Below are 14955 nucleotides of genomic sequence, written 5' to 3' on the forward strand. Positions count from 1 at the left end.
GGGAGAGAGGTTGGAGATGGGAGAGAGGTTGGAGATGGGAGAGAGGTTGGAGATGGGAGAGAGGTTGGAGAAGGGAGGGAGGTTGGAGACGGGAGGCAGGTTGGGGACGAGAGGGAGGTGGGAGACGGGAGAGAGGTTGGAGACGGGAGAGAGGTTGGAGACGGGAGAGAGGTTGGAGACGGGAGGGAGGTTGGAGATGGGAGAGAGGTTGGAGATGGGAGAGAGGTTGGAGATGGGAGAGAGGTTGGAGATGGGAGAGAGGTTGGAGAAGGGAGGGAGGTTGGAGACGGGAGGCAGGTTGGGGACGAGGGGGAGGTGGGAGACGGGAGAGAGGTTGGAGACGGGAGAGAGGTTGGAGACGGGAGAGAGGTTGGAGACGGGAGGGAGGTTGGAGATGGGGGAGAGGTTGGATATGGGAGGGAGGACGGAGACTGGAGGGAAGATGGATACTGAAGGAATGTTGGAGATGGGAGGGAGGTTGGAGATGGGAGGGAGGTTGGAGATGGGAGGGAGGTTGGAGATGGGAGAGAGGTTGGAGATGGGAGGGAGGTTGGAGACAGGAGGCAGGTTGGAGATGAGAGTGAGGTTGGAGATGGGAGGGTGGTTGGAGATGGGAGGGAGGTTGGAGATGGGAGGGAGGTTGGAGATGGGAGGGAGGTTGGAGATGGGAGGGAGGTTGGAGATGGTAGGGAGGTTGGAGATGGAAGGGAGGTTGGAGATGGGAGGGAGGTTGGAGATGGGAGGGAGGTTGGAGATGGGAGAGAGGTTGGAGATGGGAGAGAGGTTGGAGATGGGAGAGAGGTTGGAGATGGGAGAGAGGTTGGAGATGGGAGAGAGGTTGGAGATGGGAGAGAGGTTGGAGATGGGAGAGAGGTTGGAGAAGGGAGGGAGGTTGGAGACGGGAGGCAGGTTGGGGACGAGAGGGAGGTGGGAGACGGGAGAGAGGTTGGAGACGGGAGAGAGGTTGGAGACGGGAGAGAGGTTGGAGACGGGAGGGAGGTTGGAGGTGGGAGGGAGGTTGGAGACGGGAGGGAGGTTGGAGATGGGGGGGAGGTTGGAGATGGGAGGGAGGTTGGAGATGGGAGGGAGGTTGGAGATGGGAGAGAGGTTGGAGATGGGCGAGACGTTGGTGATGGGAGAGAGGTTGGAGAAGGGAGGGAGGTTGGAGACGGGAGGCAGGTTGGAGACAGGAGGCAGGTTGGAGACGAGAGGGAGGTTGGAGACGGGAGGGAGGTTGGAGACGGGAGGGAGGTTGGAGACGAGAGGGAGGTTGGAGACGGGAGGGAGGTTGGAGACGGGAGGGAGGTTGGAGACGGGAGGGTGGTTGGAGACGGGAGGGAGGTTGGAGACGGGAGGGAGGTTGGAGACAGGAGGGAGGTTGGAGACGGGAGGGAGGTTGGAGACGGGAGGGAGGTTGGAGACGGGAGGGCGGTTGGAGACGGGTGGGAGGTTGGAGACGGGAGGGAGGTTGGAGACGGGAGGGAGGTTGGAGATTAGAGTGTGGTTGAGGAGGGAGGGAGTTTGGAGACAGGCAGGGAGGTTGGAGATGGGAGGGAGGTCAGAAGTGGGAGGGAGGTTGGAGACAGAAGAGAGGTTGGAGATTATAGTGAGGTTAGAGGAGGGAGGGAGTTTGGAGACGGGCGGGAGGTTGGAGATTGGAGGGAGGACAGAGGCAGGAGAGAGGTTAGAGACGAGAGGGAGTTTCGAGATGATGGGAGGTCGGAGACGAGTGGTAGATTGGAGATGGGAGGGACTTTGGAGATGGGTTGGAGATTGGAGATGGTAGGGAGATTGGAGACGGAGGGAAGTTGGAGAATGGAGGGAGATTAGAAGCGGTAGGAGATTGGAGCGGTATTATGGCCCAGGATTTAGAAAACTCCAAACTTCACCTGACCTATAACTGTTTGTTGAATTTTGCTAAGATGAGCTCAAGAGCCTGACTTTAAGCTTTTATTCAACAGACTTCTTTTAAAATGAAGATAGAGAGACACTTCTTTCAACCTATGCAGTTCAAACCAGTCTAAAAACGTCAAAGCGTAAGTAAAAACTTACAGAGCCACAGCCCAGCTCCACACACACAAACTACATCACTGAAGCCATGTGATTAGACAAGCACCTTTCTTAAAGGGACACTCCCATGACAGTGGGGTCAAGGGTTGGTGTTTTGAGGAGACAGACTTAAAAGGGAGAGAGACACACCTGATTAGAGAGAAATGTTTACAATACTGGCTAACATGGTGGCCTGGAGGGGAGGTTGGGTCATCTGCAGTCATAGAATCATAGACTTTACAGTGCAGAAGGAGGCCATTCGGCCAATTGAATTAGCACTGGCCTTTGGAAAGAACACCCTACTTAAGACCACACCTGCACCCTATTCCCGGAATCCAGTAACCCCACCTAACCTTTTAGACTAAGGGGCAATTTAGCATGGCCAATCCACTAGACCTGCACATCTTTGGACTGTGGGAGGAAACCGGAGCATCCGGTGGAAACCCACACAGACACGGGGAGAAAGTGCAAACTCCACACAGAGAGTCACCCAAGGCTGGAATTGAACCTGGGTCCCTGGAGCTGTGAGGCAGCAGTGCTAATCACTCTGCTACCGTGCCGCCTCTTTCAGATGAGAGAGAGTTGGGGTGAAGGAGCAGGAGGTGGGTCTTTCTCAATGATAGGTTGAGCTTGGAGAGAGCAGGAATGGAGAACGGAGAGAAATTTGAGAAAGTTCAGGCCGAGGGTCGGGTGAGGGAATTTAAGGCAAAGCCCGTCCCAGTGAGACAGAGCAGGAAAGGGAGATTGTAGCAGAGGCAACCAATCAGGTTGTCTCAATCTTGTGACAAATAAGTTTGACAGGGTGGGGGAGACAGGGGAGAGAAGTTGATGAAGACAGTTTGCAGTCGAGTAAAAAAGTTGGGGGTTATTTTTGCAATCCAGGCTGATGCTGGAATAGTGAGCAGTTGTAGCAAAGCTGGTTTATGTGGTCCCGTCAGATCTGATGGCGAATAGTTAAACCATTTGTACATCATATCCTGTCAATGTCTTTCTCATACCAAAAAAATACAGAACCTATGACAGTGCAGCATACCCTAGACATTGCATAGAAGTCTCAGTCCAGATTATTGCGTGAAAGTCCTGGAATTAGACTTAAATTCCCAACCTTCTAACTCCAAGCTAAACAGGAAATAGAAGAACAACTGGAGAGTGTCCAGAGTTAAAGCGATAAATCCCCTCGTGGGTTGGTGTTGGTGTAAGTTGGTGAAGTCAGTCTGAAAGATTGATGAAATGTTCTCCATGTTCAGAGACAGATGTGGCAGTGAGTGAAGTTGTTTGAAGAGTAGATTATCAAAGGCTGTACTGATGGAGGGAGGTATTTCCATTGGATGGTGATCCATTAAAGGCGAGGAATTGATGGTGAGACAGAAACAAAATGGTGCAAACCACAATCTCATCCAGATATTATGCAGAAATGCACTTTGCACCAGGAGAATTAGACTTTAGCCAGGATCCAAACTATTTGAAACTTTTGAACATCCTGTTTGACCCACTCTTGACAGGACAATTGCTGGAAGTTGCCAGTTATGACTTTTACTCAGTTTTGTACACACACGATCACCCACTCCCTCTCCAATACCAGGTTGCCTAGATTTTTCTGCATGTCTTTTCCGTGATTCCCAAATCTTGTGTCCACTACAATGGGAGAAAGGAGGGAACAAATAAATAACATCACAATTAATGTGAAATCTGAGTAACAGAAAGACATCAAACATCTTTAACTCAGATTATCTAAATCCTCCTGAAGCTTTTCAGACAGGAACTCCCGTGCTCCATCTGCAGGTACAAACTAGAATTCTCAGGACAAGTCTGATATTGATGTTTTGATACCTCTGTCATTTGAAAATATCGTTGATATTTTTATGTTGTTAAATGATTTATTTTGCTTAACGGAGTGTGAGATTAAGGAATTTGGATTCACCTTCTGCTTGAGTTAAGGTAAAGATTCCCAGATTAGGTACAACACTGGGTTAGATACAGAGTAAAGCTTCCTCTACACTGTCCTCATCAAACGCTCCCAGGACAGGTACATCACGGGGTTAGATACAGAGTAAAGCTCCCTCTACACTGTCCCCATCAAACACTCCCAGGACAGGTACAGCACGGGGTTGGATACAGAGTAAAGCTCCCTTTACACTGTCCCCATCAAACACTCCCAGGGCAGGTACAGCACGGGGTTAAATACGGAGTAAAGCTCCCTCTACACTGTCCCCATCAAACACTCCCAGGACAGATACAGCACGGGGTTAGATAGAGAATAAAGCTCCCTCTACACTGTCTCCATAAGCACTCCCGGGATTGGTATAGCACAGGGATGGATACAGAATAAAGCTTCCTCCACCCTGTCCCCATCAACACTCTCAGGAGAGGTACAACACAGGGTGAGATACAGAGTAAAGCTCCCTCTACATTGTCCCTATTAAACTCTCCTAGGATAGGTCCAGCATGGAGTTCAATGTAGAGTAAAGCTCCCTCAATATTGTTGCCATCAAAAGCTCCCATGACAGGTATAGCACAGGTTAGATGCAGAGTAAAGCTCCCTCTACACTGTCCCCATCAAACACTCCCGGGACAGGTACAGCACGGGGTTAGATACAGAGTAAAGCTCCCTCTACACTGTCCCCATCAAACACACCCAGGACTGCTACATCGCGGAGTTACACTCTGGCTGTTATTGTATTTGTAGCAGATTGGAAACTGGGAAGAGGATTTATCCCATTAGAGAAAGTCTCTGTATTCTCCATGGAGGATTTCAAGTTTTAGTGCTGATGTCCGCATTGTCGACATAACTGCAGCAAAAACTCCTACATGATGATTCTTTCTGAGACGGGGTGAGGGAGAAGGGTCCGGAGGAGGTCATGCAGGAGAAGAGGATGGGCGGAAGAAGGAGAAGGAATTTGAAAATGGAAAGAGAAGCAGGGAGAAGGGGAGAGAAAAAAGAGACTAGAGAGAGAGGGTGATGGGGAGGAGGAGAGAAAAAGGAGACGAGAGAGAGAGAGGGTGTGGGAAAGGAGGGGAGAGAAAACCTAGAAAGGCAAGAGAGGAATGAAGGGAGGGACTGGGAGAGAAAGAGAAAATACAGAGTGGGGGAGGAGAGGAGAGAAAGAGAATGGGAGGGGCAAAGAAGAGGCCTGAAGAGAGGGGTGAGATGAGAGACACAAAGTCAGAGGGAGGCGATAACAAAAATCAATAGTTTTGCAGTAATCGGAGAGTTGAGAGGGAGGAGCATTAAACAGAGGGGGAGAGTGTAATAGAGGGAAGGTGAGGGAGAGAAGGGAGAGAGGAGAAAGGGGAACATATTTAAAAGAAAAGTGAGAGCAGAGGAGGACGAGGGGAGATGGGGAAGTGGAAGGAGAGTGAAAAGGGGAGTGAGGAGGAGACGGAACAGGTAGAATGGGGAACAGTGGAGGGGGAGAGTATGGGATGAAGAGAAGAGAGTGCTGAGGAGGAAAATGAGAAGAAGCAGAAGAGAAAGGAAAGTCGAGAAGGATATAGGAGTCAGAATGAGCAGGAAATGGGGTGAGAAAGAAAGAGGAGAAGGAAAAGAGAAACTCTCTCTCTCTGACCCCAACTCTCTCTCCCTGTGTGGCCCCAACTCTCTCTCTCTCTCTCTTTCTCTCTGACCCCAACTCACTCTCCCTGTGTGGCCCCAACTCTATCTCTCTGACCCCAACTCTCTCTCCCTGTGTGACCCCAACTCTCTCTCCCTGTGTGACCCCAACTCTCTCTCCCTGTGTGACCCCAACTCTCTCTCCCTGTGTGACCCCAACTCTCTCTCACTGTGACCCCAACTCTCTCGTTCTGTGAGCTCAACTCTATCTCTCCCTGTGTGACCCACTTGCTCTCTCTGTGACCCCAACTCTCTCTCCCTGTGTGACCCCAACTATCTCTCCCTGTGACCCCAACTCGCTCTCTCTGTGACCCCCATCTCTCTCTCCCTGTGTGACCCCCAACTCTCTCTCCCTATGACCCCAACTCTTTCTCTCTGTGACCCCAACTCTCTCTCCCTGTGTGACCCTAACTCTCTCTCTCTCTCTGTGACCCCATCTCTTTCTCCCTGTGTGAGCTCATCTCTCTCTCTCTTTGTGAGTCCAACTCTTTCTCCCTGTGTGAGCCCATCTCTCTCTCCGTGCCCAACTCACTCTCTCTACCCTCTTTACACAGAAGGTAGTGGGTGCCTGGAACTTGCTGCCGGAGGAGGTGGTGGAAGCAGGTGTCATAATATACATCCATGTATATGATGGAGTACAGACACACAGTGATTGACACAGGATGACCAGTGAGAACGCAGAATACAGCAGCCAATCACCAGACAGGACATGACCACTATAAAGCCAGAGGGCACCAGTTTTCCCGCTCTCTCGGGATCCAGCCTCTGAGACAGTCGGAGCTCGTGAGCAGCAGCTAGTACAAACACCCTGTGGTAGTCAGTTAGTCTGGTCAGGTAAGCCTCAGGTCTCCAGTCAAGTCAGCATAGTCTCAACCCACAGATAAGCATGCAATATAGTTAGATGTTAAATAAAATTGTGTTGCATCTCATCAAGTGTTGGAAGCCTGCCTCTCTCTACGCTGCATCAAACGCAGTCCACAAAGCTTACATCAGCAGGGACGATAGTGACATTTAAGGAGCATCTTTATAAATACATGAATAGGATGGGAATAGAGGGTGACGGACCCCGGATGTGCAGACGATTTTAGTTAGACGGGCAGCATGGTCGGCACAGGCTTGGAGGGCCGAAGGGCCTGTTCCTGTGCTGTACTTTTCTTTGTTCTTTGTTCTGTCTGTGCACAACTCTCTCTCTGTGAGCTCAACTCTCTCTCCCTATGTGAGCCCATCTCTCTCTCCCTGTGTGTCCACAACTCTCTCTCTTTCTGTGAGCCCATCTCTCTCTCTCTGTGACCCCATCTCTCTCTCTGTGTGAGCCCATCTTTGTCTCTCTCTGTGACCCCATCTCTCTCTCTGTGTGAACCCAACTCTCTCTGTGTGTCCACGTCTCTATCTCTTTCTCTCTCTTTGTGAGCCCAACTCTCTCTCCCTGTGTGACCCCAACCCTCTCTCCCTGTGTGACCCCAACTCTCTCTCACCCTGTGTGACCGCACTTTCTCTCCCTGCGTAACTCCAACTCTCTCACCCTGTGTGACCCCAACTCTCTCTCTCTCTGTGATCCCAATTCTCTCCCTTTGGAACTCCAACTCTCTTTCGCTGTATAGCCCCAACTCTCTCTCTCCATGTGACCCCACCTCTCTCTCCATGTGACCCCACCTCTCTCTCTCCATGTGGCGCCAACTCTCTTTCCCTGTATGACCCCACCTCTCATGCTGTGAAACACATGCTCTCTCCCTGTGTGACCCCAAATCTCTCTCCCTGTGTGACCCCAACTCTCTCTCCCTGTGTAATCACAACTCTCTCTCCCTGTGTGACCCTAACTCTCCCTCCCAGTCATAGAGTCATAGAGGTTTACAGCATGGAAACAGGCCCTTCAGCCCAATTTGTCCTAGAGCTCGTTGTTCTATAACTCTCCCCAACTCCCTACCATTCACTGAATAGGTCCTGCCCTGATTCGATCTACCAAAATGCATCACCTCAAATTTATCTAAATTAAACCATCTGCCATTCATCTGCCCACTGGCCCAATTGATCAAGATCCCATTGCAATCTGAGATAACCTTCTCACTGTCCACTATACAAGCAATCATTGTGTCATCTGCAAACTTACTAACAATGCCTCCTAAATTATCATCCAAATCATTAAGAGAAATAACAAATAACAGTGGACCCAGCACTGGTCCCTGAGGCCACTGCTAGTCACAGGTCTCCAGTTTGAAAAACAACCCTCCACAACCACCCTTTGTCTTTGGTCATCAAGCCAATTTTGTATCCAATTGGCTACCTCACCTGGATCCCGTGAGATTTAATCTCATGCAACAACCTACCATGCAGTGCCATGTCAAAGGCCTTGCTAAAGTCCATGCAGACAATGGCGGCTGTACTACCCTCATCTACCTTCTTGGTTCCCCAACAAGATTTGGAATAATATCACGGCAGTATTGAGGGGAAATACTGAGGTACAGGCTACTAGACTAGAAGGGCTTGAGGTTCAGAAGGAGGAGGTGTTAGAGATTCTGGAAAGTGTGAAAATAGATAAGTCCCCTGGGCCGGATGGGATTTATCCTAGGATTCTCTGGGAAGCAAGGGAGGAGATTGCTGAGCCCTTGGCTTTGATCTTTAAGTCATCTTTGTCTACAGGAATAGTGCCAGAAGACTGGAGGATAGCAAATGTTGTCCCCTTGTTCAAGAAGGGGAGTAGAGATAACCCCGGTAACTATAGACCAGTGAGCCTTACTTCTGTAGTGGGAAAAGTCTTGGAAAGGTTTATAAGAGATAGGATGTATAATCATCTGGAAAGGAATAATTTGATTAGAGATAGTCAACATGGTTTTGTGAAGGGTAGGTTGTGCCTCACAAACCTCATTGAATTCTTCGAGAAGGTGACCAAACAGATGGATGAGGGTAAAGCAGTTGATGTGGTGTATATGGATTTCAGTAAAGCGTTTGATAAGGTTCCCCACAGTAGGCTATTGCAGAAAATACAGAGGCATGGGATTCAGGGTGATTTAGCAGTTTGGATCGGAAATTGGCTAGCTGATAGAAGACAAAGGGTGGTGGCTGGTGGGAAATGTTCTGACTGGTGTCCAGTTACTAGTGGTGTACCACAAGGATCTGTTTTGGGGCCGCTGCTGTTTGTCATTTTTATAAATGACCTGGAGGAGGGCGTAGAAGGATGGGTGAGTAAATTTGCAGATGACACTAAAGTCGGTGGAGTTGTGGACAGTGCAGAAGGATGTTACAAGTTACAGAGGGACATAGATAAGCTGCAGAGCTGGGTTGACAGGTGGCAAATGGAGTTTAATGCAGAAAAGTGTGAGGTGATTCATTTTGGAAGGAATAACAGGAAGACAGAGTACTGGACTAATGGTAAGATTCTTGGTAGTGTGGACGAGCAGGGAGATCTCGGTGTCCATGTCAATAGATCCCTGAAAGTTGCCACCCAGGTTAAGAGGCTGGTTAAGAATGCGTACGGTGTGTTAGCTTTTATTGGTAGAGGAATTGAGTTTCGTAGCCATGAGGTCATGTTGCAGTTGTACAAAACTCTGGTGCGGCCGCATTTGGAGTATTGCGTGCAGTTCTGGTCGCCGCATTATAGGAAGGGTGGAAGCATTGGAAAGGGTACAGAGGAGATTTACAAGGATGTTGCCTGGTATGGATGGAAGATCATATGAGGAAAGGCTGAAGGACTTGAGGCTGTTTTCGTTAAAGAGAAGAAGGTTAAGAGGTGACTTAATTGAGGCATACAAGATGATCAGAGGATTAGACAGGGTGGACAGTGAGAGCCTTTTTCCTCGGATGGTGATGTCTAGCACAAGGGACATAGCTTTAAATTGAGGGGAGATAGATATAGGACAGATGTCAGAGGTAGGTTCTTTACTCAGAGAGTAGTAAGGGCGTGGAATGCCCTGCCTGCAACAGTAGTGGACTCGCCAACACTAAACGCATTCAAATGGTCATTGGATAGGCATATAGACGATAAGGGAAGTGTAGAGGGACTTTAGAGGAGTTTCACAGGACGGCGCAACATCGAGGGCCGAAGGGCCTGTACTGCGCTGTAATGTTCTATGTTCTATATATCCAAGGGTTTGCCCACTGAGTCCATATGGAAAATAATAACGGAGAGATCACTTTGGTAGGACTGTTCTACAGGCTCCCAAATAATCAGCAGGAAATTGAGGAGCAAATATGTAAGGAGATTACAGATAGCTGCAAGAAAAATAGGGTGGTAATATGATTGGTGGCATAGTGGATGCTTGATTCGGCATGCTTGGTTTCATTGGTCAGAACATTGAATACAGGAGTTGGGACCATAAGACCATAACACATAGAAGCAGAATTAGACCACTCGGCCCATCGGGTCTGCTCTGCCATTCAATCATGGCTGTTATTTTTCTCATCCCCATTCTCCTGCCTTCTCCCCATAACCCCTGATCCCCTTACTAATCAAAAACCTATCTATCTCTGTCTTAAAAACACTCAGTGATTTGGCCTCCACAGCCTTCTGCGGCAAAGAGTTCCACAGATTCACCACCCTCTGCCTGAAGAAATTCCTCCTCATCTCTATTTTAAAGGATCGTCCCTTTAGTCTAAGATGGTGTCTTCTGCTTCTAGTTTTTCCGACAAGTGGAAAAATCCTTATCACGTCCAATCTATCCAGGCCTCGCAGTATCCTGTAAGTTTCAATAAGATCCCCACTCATCCTTCTAAACTCCAATGAGTACAAACCCAGAGTCCTCAACTGTTCCTCATACAACAAGCTGTTCACTCCAGAGATCATTCTTGTGAACTTCCTCTGGACCTTTTCCAAGGCCAGCACATCTTTCCTCAGATACATGTTCCAAAACTGCTCACAATACTCCAAATGGGGTCTGACCAGAGCCTTACTCAGAAGTACATCCCTGGTCTTGTAATCTAGCCCTCTTAAACATGAATGCTAACTTTGCATTTGCCTTCCTAACTGCTGACTGAACCTGCACGTTAACCTCAGAGAATCATGAACAAGGACTCCTAAGTCCCTTTGTGCTTCTGATTTCCTAAGCATTTCCCCATTTAGAAAATAGTCTATGCCTAAATTCCTCCTTCCAAAGTGCATAACCTCACACTTTTCCACATTGTATTTCATCTGCCACTTCATTGCCCATTCTCCTAGCCTGTCCAAATCCTTCTGCAGCCCCCTTGCTTCCTTAATACTACCGGTCCCTCTTCAGATATTTGTATCATCTGCAAACTTAGCAATAGTACCTTCAGTTGCTTCTTCCAGATTATTAATGTATGTTGTCAAAAGTTGTGTCCCAGCACAGATCCCTGAGACAAACCACTAGTCATCGGCTGCCATCCTGAAAAATTCCCCTTTATTCCCACTCTGCCATCTGCCAGTCAGCCAATCCTCTATCCATGCCAGGATCTTACCCTTAACACTCTTAGCATATTTAACAATCTCCTAAGTGGCACCTTGTCAAAGGCATTCTGGAAGTCTAAATAAATCATGTCCACTGGTTCTCGTTTATCTAACTTCCTTGTTACCTCCTCAAAGAACTCTAACAGATTTGTCAGACATGATCTTTCTTTGACAGTGCCATGCTGACAGTCCTATTTTACCATGCACTTCCAAGTACTCCCCGATCTCATCTTTAATAACGGACTCTAAATTCTTACCAATGATGAAGTCAGGCTACCCGGCCTATAATTTCTCATCTTCTGCCTCCCTCCCTTCTTAAACAGGGGTGTTACGTTGGCCACTTTCCTGTCCTCTGGGATCCTTCCTGCCTCCAGTGATTCCAGAAAGATCACCACCAATGCCTCCACAATCTCTGCAGCTATCTCTTTTAGAACCCTGGGGTGTAGTCCATCCGGTCCAGGTGACTTCTCCATTTCGGTTCCTCAGAACCTTCTCCTTAGTGATGGCCACTGCACTCACCTCTGCCCCCTGATTATCCTGGAGCTCTGGCATCCCACTGGTATCTTCCACCGTGAAGACTGATGCAAAGTAACTATTCAGTTCGTCTGCCATTTCTTTGCTTCCAATTATTACTTCTCCAGTCACATTTTCCAGTGGTACAATTTCTATTTTTGCCTCTCTCTTACCATTTATATTTTGAAAAAACTCTATCTTCTTTTATATTACTAGCTAGCTTCCACTCATATTTTATCTTCTCTCCCCTTATTGCTTTTTTAGTTGTCCTCTGCTCGCTTTTAAAGGCTTCCCAATCCTTTGGTTTCTCACTAATCCTCGCCATTTTGTATGCTTTTTCTTTAGCTTTTATGCTGTCCTTGACTTCCCTTGTCAACCAAGGATGCCTTGTCCTCCCCTTAGCATGTTTCCTCCTCTTTGGGATGAATTTCTGCTGTGCCTCCGGAATAACCCCCAAAAACTCTTGCCATTACTGTTCCACTGTCTTCTCTGCTCGGCTCCTTTTCTAATCAACTCTGGTAGGGACATTTTGCTGAGATTGTAAAGACAGTAGTAAGGTCGCAGTTGGAAATCTCTGTACAGTTATGGTCACCCTATTATAGAAAGGATATTATTAAACTAGAAAGAGTGCAGAAAAGATTTACGAGGATGCTGCAGGGACTTGATGCTTTGAGTTCTAAGCAAGGCTGGATAGAATGAGACTATTTTCCCTGCAGCATAGGAGGCTAAAGGATGATCATATAGAGGTCTATAAAATAATGGGGGCATAGATGAGGTAGATGGACAACATCTTTTCCCAAAGGTAGAGGAGTCTACAACTAGAGGGCATAGGTTTAAGGTAAGTGGGGAGAGATACAAAAGGGTCCACAGGAGCAATTATTTCACACAGAGAGTGGTGAGTGCCCGGAATGAGCTGCCAGAGGCAGCAGTAGAGGCGGGTACAATTTTGCCTTTTAAAAAGCATTTAGACAGTTATATGAGTAGGATGGGTATAGAGGGATATCATGGAATCATAGAATCATAGAATGTACAGTGCAGAAGGAAGCCATTCGGCCCATCGAGTCTGCACCAGCCTTTGGAAAGAGCACCGCACTTAAGCCCACACTTCCAACCTAGCCTCGTAACCCAGTAACCCGACCTAACCTTTTTGGACACTAAGGGCAATTAAGCGTGCCCAATCTACTTAACCTGCACATCTTTGGACTTTGGACTGTGGGAGGAAACTGGAGCACCTGGAGAAAACCCATGCCAACTGGGCCAAATGCGGGCAATTGTGAGTAGTGTAGTAGTAAAAACTGGGCAGCATGAACTAGTTTGGCCGAAGGGCCTGTTTTCATGTTGTTAACATCTGTGACTCTAATCAAAAACGGAACTCCCCCTCCTCTCTTTTCTCCTGTTCCATCTTTCTGTAGCATCTGTACCCTGGAGCATTGAGCTGCCAGCCCTGTACCTCCCTTAGCCATGTTTCAGTAACAGCTATAATACTCCAGTCCCATGAACCCATCCATGCCCTGAGTTTATCTGCCTTGCCCGTCTTGCATTGAAATAAATGGGTGGCACAGTGGTTAGCACTGCTGCCTCACACCTCCAGGGTCCCGGGTTCAATTCCGGCCTCGGGTGACTGTGGAGTTTGTACTTTCTCCCTATGTCTGCGTGTATTTCCTCCAGGTTCTTCAGTTTCCTCCTACAGTCCAAAGGTGTGCAGGTTAGTTGGATTGGCCATGCTAAATTGCACCTCCGTGTTCAAAAGGTTAGGTGGTTACTGGGTTGTGAGGATAGGGTGGAGACATGGGCTAAAGTACAGTGCTCTTTCCACTGTATGGTCTCTGCACTGCACCGAATGGCCTCTGCACTGCAAATTCTATGATTCTGTACAATACAGTTTAATCTAGACTTCCCTTGAAATGAATGAAATGAAATGAAATGAAATGAAAATCGCTTATTGTCACGAGTAGACTTCAATGAAGTTACTGTGAAAAGCCCCTAGTCGCCACATTCCGGCGCCTGTTCGGGGAGGCTGGTACGGGAATTGAACCGCGCTACTGGCCTGCTTGGTCTACTTTCAAAGCCAGCGATTTAGCCCATTGTGCTGCCCTGCTTTCTCAGACCATCTGTCCAGTCATGTTTTGCACACTCTGCTGTGTTTTATTTCTCTTAGCCTTACTGGATCCAGTCACTGAGTTCTCCACTCAGAGACACTGAGTCTGCGTACTCATATCTCTGGTCTCTGTTCCATCAGCTCTGACAGTTCCATGTTCCATCCACTCCCACCCTGGGGCTCCCTCCCTGAGTATCATTGCTGCATCATTGCCTCCTGGGATCACAGCCTTTTTTTTCAACCTTTTGTTCTTTTCTGCCTCCATTCAGTTTCCTGCTCTTATACAGTTCACTGAGATCTCTCTGGGATGATGTGTGTTATTCCAGGTATTATTTCCTCCTCACTCTGAGGTTAAAATTGGAGTTTTGTCCCAGCAGGCCGGGTGGTTTCAGTCATTTTAAAATCCAGACCAGCGCTGCTCTGTCCCCTGGACATGGAGAGTCCTATCCACAAGGGGAGACTCTCTGTCTGATTTTCCTTTCGTTCTATAAGGAAGGATCTGTTAGACTAGATCAGATTGTCTAACTAAACAGGGGCTGGGCACTGAGATTAGAGCTGACCAATCTGGCTGAGCCCGATTATCAGTCATGGTCTGCGTCCATCTGACAAGTGCAACACTGAGGAAACATCCTGTTCATGAAATATTCATGAAATACTTATTCTCCTGCTGCTTACCACAGTGAGGGACAAGCCCTCTGGGAAAGATTTCATAGCTTGTTTATCTTTGGGTGCCACACAAATGACGTCAGTGATGCGTTTGGTTTCTTTAATTAAAGCTAAGCACTCGTTACAAGGGTAACTGCTGCTGTACAGCACAGCATCCTTCAGACAGCGTTCAGACCTGCAGAACAAACACAAATTAAAACAAAATATTCACATTGGTTTGTGTTGAATCTTAACAAGAATGAATTCACCACAGGGGAATGATTAGAACCTGAAATAGAGTTCACATTGACATTACTCTGACGATAAAAATATGTGATATTCATTGTGTAATATTCCGCACGGGGCCTACGGGGTGGGGATGATTTTCTTCCCCGTGGTCCTTTCAGAGTGCGAGCTCTCCCGCGTGGGGCAGGCACTCTCTATTACCGCTGTATAAAAGGTCGGCCAAGAAGGCACCGACCAGAACAGTAACCCCGTTGGGAGGCAGCAGGCAGTGTGAATATTTTTTTTTAACAAACATTTTATGAAGGCATTTCTGGTTTTATAACAACAAAAGATACAAATGTAAACATAATTCAGTGCGTAGCACCCCAACCAACAACCATACCCCGCCAACATAGC

General features: G+C 47.9%; 1 long non-coding RNA gene across 1 annotated transcript; it reads right to left on the reverse strand.

Annotated features, from left to right (window-relative positions):
* Positions 1-1935: 1935 nt before the first annotated feature.
* On the reverse strand, positions 1936-14517 carry LOC119954616. The gene is made up of 2 exons (XR_005458275.1): positions 14344-14517; positions 1936-3684 (listed from the first exon to the last, which is right to left on the reverse strand). It is a non-coding gene; the product is annotated as an uncharacterized LOC119954616 (long non-coding RNA).
* Between the last annotated feature and the right edge of the window lie 438 nt (positions 14518-14955).

Source organism: Scyliorhinus canicula, chromosome 20 (genome assembly GCF_902713615.1).
Source record: "Scyliorhinus canicula chromosome 20, sScyCan1.1, whole genome shotgun sequence".
Lineage (NCBI taxonomy): Eukaryota > Metazoa > Chordata > Chondrichthyes > Carcharhiniformes > Scyliorhinidae > Scyliorhinus > Scyliorhinus canicula.